Below are 6,874 nucleotides of genomic sequence, written 5' to 3'. Positions count from 1 at the left end.
TAGCCATGTTTGTTTGTTTACTACTGTCTTTTTATCCTACCTTTCAGACAATAATTGCTTCTCAAGTGGCCCCACATCAGTTAAAACATTAAGGCGCGCACCCCCACCCCCAATCTGGCTTACAAACTAAAAACACAAGACACACAAAGAAAGTGGAGGGGAATATGTGGAGGAAGGAGATTAGTTATTCAGTACAATACAAAACGGTAAGCTGTGAGTGGGCATTTTTAACAAGTTCAGGCCGGGCTTCCCTTGCTGGTGTTCTTGTTCAAATAACAGTTGATGGCTCTTGTTTCTTTGCCTGATGCATGGGGGCCAGGGATTGCGCACAACCCACTTGATTCTGCAGTTGCAGAGCAACAGGCACTTGCAGTTGAGTGTTCTTTCAGACAGCTGCTGTTTTTCCTGCTTACAGATGAGGCCAAGTTGGTTATCTCCTTATTTTGAAGTTTCTCCTGGAGGCAGAGGCAGCAACCACCCTGACTCCAAAATTCTAAGGTAGTTGATCAATTAAAATGTTTTACGTTGATCGACCATCTTTACACTGACAAATCTGTATTATGTGACACCCCCACCTCCGAGCTAAATTATTTTAGAGGCCTGAATTGTTTCTGGTTGATTGCTTTATATTTCATTATGCTGTTTTCATTTTCATTCTTTTAATAATGTATGGATTTTCCTCCTGAAATCTATGTGTGGATGAAGATTAGGTTTGGATTAAAAACAACAGCAATACCCAGTATTGTCTAATTAAATACTTGGTTTTGATATTCAAAATACAGTTGATATTTTGAGAAGATTTAGTGAAAAAACATTCCCCCTCAACTCCGCACCATTGATCATTTTGAAATGTTGCCATGAGTCAAGATAAGTATATAGATTGTTCATTGCAATACTATCAGCATGGAGTATGCTTTAATGCCAACCATATAGCTCATACTGTACCAGTTTAGGTGGCCTCCCTCTTACCCAACTGCCACCCCAAGGCTACTGAAAAACCATCTTCTCCTGGGAGAAAGGACAGAAGAGTCTGGAGAGTTGATAGTCATCCATCTCTAGATGAAGTGTCCTCTCCAGTGGCCACCACAGAGGCATTCACAGAGAACTATCATGCCCTGAAGGGAAGAACACAACAGTTTGGAGAGCTGCCAACCATCCAGACAGTGGCCTCTCTCTCCATCAAAGGGTACTACACAGCTACATAAGGATGCAACTCTTAAAAGGTAAAGGGACCCCTGACCATTAGGTCCAGTCGTGGCCAACTCTGGGGTTGCAGCGCTCATCTCGCTTTATTGGCCGAGGGAGCCGGTGTACAGCTTCCAGGTCATGTGGCCAGCATGACTAAGCCACTTCTGGCGAACCAGAGCAGCGCACAGAAATGCCGTTTACCTTCCTGCCAGAGCGGTACCTATTTATCTACTTGCACTTTGGCGTGTTTTCGAACTGCTAGGTTGGCAGGAGCAGGAGCTAGGTTGGCAGAGCAACGGGAGCTCACCCCGTCGTGGGGATTTGAACCGCCAACCTTCTGATCGGCAAGCCTTAGGCTCTGTGGTTTAACCCACAGCGCCACCCATGTACAATAGGCTACATTCTAGTCATGAGATTTCCACACACACACACACACACACACACACGCTTCTCCATCTTGGCAAGAAAAAGGCATGATCATAGTGCAAGAATGCATTCCAGCCAGACAAAAGCTCTTGAGGATGACATGGAGTATGACCAGTAGAGTGTGGGGCCTTGGAAGGGGAGTGTTGCTTAGAGAGTGTCTTGACCAGATAGAAAGGCTTGGAGGCCACCCCTGAGATATAATATTGATGCTTATTGTTTTAATATGTTTTATGTAAACTGCTTTGTGAGGTTCACCTGAAAAGTGGTATATGGATATCTAAGATAAATAAATAAAAGAAAAACCAATTAAAAATATAGAATTTTAATTTGTGATTAATGAATTAGTTTATTGACATTTCTAGCTCTACTTGTGATGAATGTCTTGACATTAAAAATGATAAGATACTAAACTTGATATATTAATCTGTGGTTAATGAATTAGTTTATTGACATTTCTAACTCTACTTGTATTACTTTTTTTCTCCTTCTCTCAAATGAGATTTTAACTGGAGACTCATAAACTTCCCACAGTGGTTTATGGCAAGTATTATCCCACCACTCCTCTTAGAATTAACATCCTGATGTGCTTCCATCTTCCGATGATAAGTTAGAACAGCTATCATTGAAATGAGAAGCTTTTATATGTATTTGCAATAAGTTTGGTTTTATTTTTGGCCTGAGCTACCAGAAAGATACCAACCTTCAGTTTTCACTGCACAAGTCTTCAAGCAATTGCTGTCTGAAACATTTGAGGCTTAGATAATTAAAACATGAGAGCTCCCTACAAAGACATTTCTGTGAACTTAGGAAATGATTAATCATAGCCCAGTAAAAGAAATGAATCATATCACATAAACAAGAGACAATAACAGATTTCCCATCCCATTCATATAATGGAAGTGGACACAGTACCTTGTTTCTTTCTTATGCACATGGCACAGTACACATCATAATAGTTAACAATTCTACTATGCATCCAGTCTCATCACACACCTCCCTCAGCTGCATCTTGTCTTTGATGTACAAGCACAATTGATCTTGAGTTCCTTTTAGCTCTGTTTTAAGATTATTCTCTCATGTCTCAGTTTAATTATTTGTTGCTCTGTACATTTTCCCTTTGAACAAGTGACTCTGCTTATCTTTAATTTTGTGTGGCTCTTCTCAGGCTCCTTTATCTGATCTTTAGATACTTCTTCCCTCTTCTGGTTTCCTTCTCTTCTTCCACAACCCCTCCCTGCTCCCTGCCCCACAAAGCAATCATACATTTCTGCAACCCAACTAGTAAAATGAATAGTGACTATGACTGATCATATTACAAAAGCACTGTGTGCCATTGCATGTGTATATTCAGTTATTAGGATTTTCCTACAGAAATTCCTATAGCTCATCATTGCCAGATTCGTATTAACAAAAACTGGGATAGCTCAGCCAGTAGAACACAATATGGGACAGCTGCAGATTCCTGCTTGCAGGGGGTTGGACTAGATGATCCTCAGGATCCCTTTCAACTCTATGATTCTATGATTGTCTATGCCTTCTCCTCTGGAGCTCCAGGTGTTTCCCCAGTCAGCTGGTTTTGTTCCTGGGGTGAGGTGGTTTATGGCTTTTTTGGTGTAGTAGCCAGGAGCTGAATGGCAGAATTGGAATTTCACTGCTTACTAGGCCAGGCAACAAATAGTTAAATGCCCAGGTAACTTTGGCCATTGGGTTGAATAAACTACAGTATTGTAAACAAATGAATAGCCTCTTTCTGTGCCCATTCATACAACAGCTGATTTTAGTTATTCCTGCTCTTAAATATAAGGCAAGCAACTGGCATTCTTTCCTTTCTGCAGCACTTAATACCATATTTTCTGTTGCAATCCTTAAACGGAGAGGAAAAAAAGACTTAGGAAGCATGGGTAGGGAATTTCCTCATATAATTCCCACTCACGTTAGCAGAACTTAGCAGCTGAAGATGCTAAAGATAAAAGCACTAAAGACTGAGATGTTAGATTGCAAAATCGCATTACTTGAGATGCGACATGATTTTACCATGTTTTGTTATCCAAAAGCCACAATCTAAGTGATGCTCAAAGCAACCCCCTGCCACTTTTGTTTAGGAGAACAGCACAAGACATGATGCAAATGACTCCTAAATCACTAGAACTGAATTAGATTCTCAAAGCAGTATATCAGTGCTAGTTGTGAAGGAGAGTCCATCAGCAAAGAAAACAAATAGACTCTCTTCAGCATCTCACACAGGGCCATGGTAAAAAACAACAACCAAGCATAACTTCTGAAATCAGCAGGTAGGAAAACAGATCCAGCTATGGAGAAAAGAGCTCTTTGAAAGTGCCATGAAAAATCACCTGTCTTCTAAAATTACAGCAAAACAGCAGGCTCCTGAATATGAGGCAGTTTTTTAAATGCAGATTTGGGATTTACTTTTTCTACACCTGCTGTCAATAAGCATTAGAGCGTAAACATCAGCAAACATTGATTAAGCGAATTGCCTGAATGAGACATCAGGGAGAAAGGCGGGGGGGGGGGGAGTCCAATAGCTCCTGTATGTTAAAGATAAAACACATGCAACAACTAAAGGGAGGTTGGGTTTTTTAATGTTGTTAATGCACATCTATGCCAAACAATCTTTTTCTGATCACTATATTGTCCTTCAGTTGAAATTTAAAACCCAGCATCTACATATTATTATTATTATTATTATTATTATTATTATTATTATTATTATATTTATTTATTATTATTTATACCCCGCCCATCTGGCTGGGTTTCCCCAGCCACTCTGGGCGACTTCCAACAAAACACTAAAATACAATAACCTATTAAACATTAAAAGCTTCCCTAAACAGGGCTGCCTTTAGATGTCTTCTAAAAGTTTGGTAGTTATTTTTCTCTTTGACATCTGGTGGGAGGGCGTTCCACAGGGCAGGTGCCACTACCGAGAAGGCCCTCTGCCTGGTTCCCTGTAACTTGGCGTCTCGCAGCGAGGGAACCACCAGAAGGCCCTTGGGCAGAACTACCCAAGTGAAAAATCCCTAAAGGCCAGATTGTTTTCTTACTGTACAACTCAGATCTCTAGATTCTGCTTTAGTGTGTATCATGCGCAGTTGCAATGGAGGAAGATGCGTGGGTGCAGATTATTATGGCAAGATAGGCATATGGATAGAGACAACCAGTGTTCAAAATGCAATGTAGAAACTACACTACAGCCCTTTGCTATAGCTCTTCTTTAACAACTGAAATAGTGTGGATGGGCAGGCCTGGCTCCCCCACCACCTCGACATTGAGGAAAAATATTTGAAGGGAAATCTGTGTGAATGGAAGCTCTTCTGTGACTTGGAACCCTCATGACACAGAGAGCCTCTTAGTTAAGGAAAGCTTCATTTCAGAGACAACACTTGGACTGTAAAAGACATCACACTATCCACAAAAGCTTTGTTGGATGGTACAACGAGGATGCAATGGAGGTACCAAAGTATGCCTTCATTACTGCATTCACTGCCACTGGGTAGGCTTGATGATGAGCCCTCACTAGTGTTCAGTTGTATTTAACTGGAGTGTTCAATTGTATTTCTCCAACGGAGCCAGCAACAATGGCCAGGGTGTGTGTTTTATGTTGATCAGGACAGTGTGAGCAATGCTGTTACCTGACTTCTCAACACTGTTGTGTCACTTCCAGTTACTGACAGAGGGGGAGCCAAAGCAGCATGGTGTGGGTGCAGTGGCAGATCCAATCCACCTACAACCCAAGCCAATGCATGCTCATATTAAACAAGCCTTGTGGGATGCCGTGAAACTTCTTCCCAACAATATGCATATTGCAGTCTTTAGAATTCCCCGTTGTTGCTGTTCTACTGGTCCCACTCCTGCGCCTTGGCCAGCAGCCTGACATGCAGAAATTAAACAGGTGAAGCTCTTCATGGTACCGCTACTTATAATTTAGGAATAAAATATGTGACTACTCAACACAATCCAGTGGGGAGGATATTCACATGTAGATTACACTCTCCATAAATACAAAGGTTTACTGTGCACATGGAACATTCCTGCTTCTAGTTTCCCATGCTAGATCCAGGTGTCTGCTATACTTGTAAAGTGTTTTCTTCACTGCCTCCCTGGGGCATTCCTCCTGGCTGAGGAGTGCAGGCACTCCCTTGCTTCTCTTGATGACCATCTGTTTAGTGGAGGCAGCAGAGGGTGATCTATGTGAGCATTTCTGGGTTTGGAGATCTCTGGAGCAAGCTATCTTTACAAAATGAATTGTGAAGATGCTGGGGCTAGGATGTAGCAGCTCATTTTCTTTGAATGTGCTTTCTTATGCTTCCTTACATTGAAACAATAGACGTAACCTTCTCTTCAAAAGGCAGGTAGGATTCTGATTCCGTATACTCCCGTGAAAATATTGGGATTCAATGCAACTGTCAGATAAAGATCCTGTTTATCTACCTGCATGGTTTGTGTGTTTCACCCCAAAAAATAGGCCAGCCTTTCCACCTAGAACAAAAACATTGATTGTTACAGTGAAACATTTCTGATTACAAATAACAGATGAGACTTAATTAGTGTGGGCAGCTGGATCTACCACTGAGATAACATGATTGGAGAAACCCTGCAATGTTCATTTAGGAAAAGCCATTAACTCCTCCTTCATCGGGCTGAAACAGCAGAACGAGATTCAAAAGGCATTTGTTACCTTTCCACCGCTGTGACTGCATCAGCAATTACACATGGTTAACACTTCAAGTTAGGGACTCATGACCCTAGTGCAATATATAATTTTATATGAATGATGGTTCTTGAACAATGCCTTATTGCAGCTGCAAAGGCATTCGCTGCAGGCATTGCAGCAGAACTCAAGAAGAAACATCGGAATATAGACAAAGATGTGAAATATGATGGCTGAGATCTAAAATGTTACTTTTAAGCACACACAAGGGCTTGGATGCACCCTGTGGTATTTTTGCCCCTTTCCCCAGCAGACTCCAGCCTCAAAAGCAGTATGCCATCCAACATGAGGAGGGATGCTGTTCAAGAGACACAAGTCCAAAACCTCTTTGGGGGCATGCAGAGCTTGTATTTGGATTTCAGCCATGAATTTTATAATATGTATGAAATCTCAACTACATGAGCCTTTTTTCAGATGTTCAAAAGGGCTAAAATGAATGTGAGCAGGATGCACGTGATCACTAAAGCATGTGTAGTGAGCCCTTCATATTCGACTGTATACCCCTACAAAGGCTGAGTTCCCAATGGCATG

This window comes from Podarcis filfolensis, assembly GCF_964270895.1.
Source record: "Podarcis filfolensis genome assembly, chromosome: 11".
In the NCBI taxonomy this organism is placed as follows: domain Eukaryota; kingdom Metazoa; phylum Chordata; class Lepidosauria; order Squamata; family Lacertidae; genus Podarcis; species Podarcis filfolensis.
Note: the sequence above shows the minus strand (reverse complement) of the source record.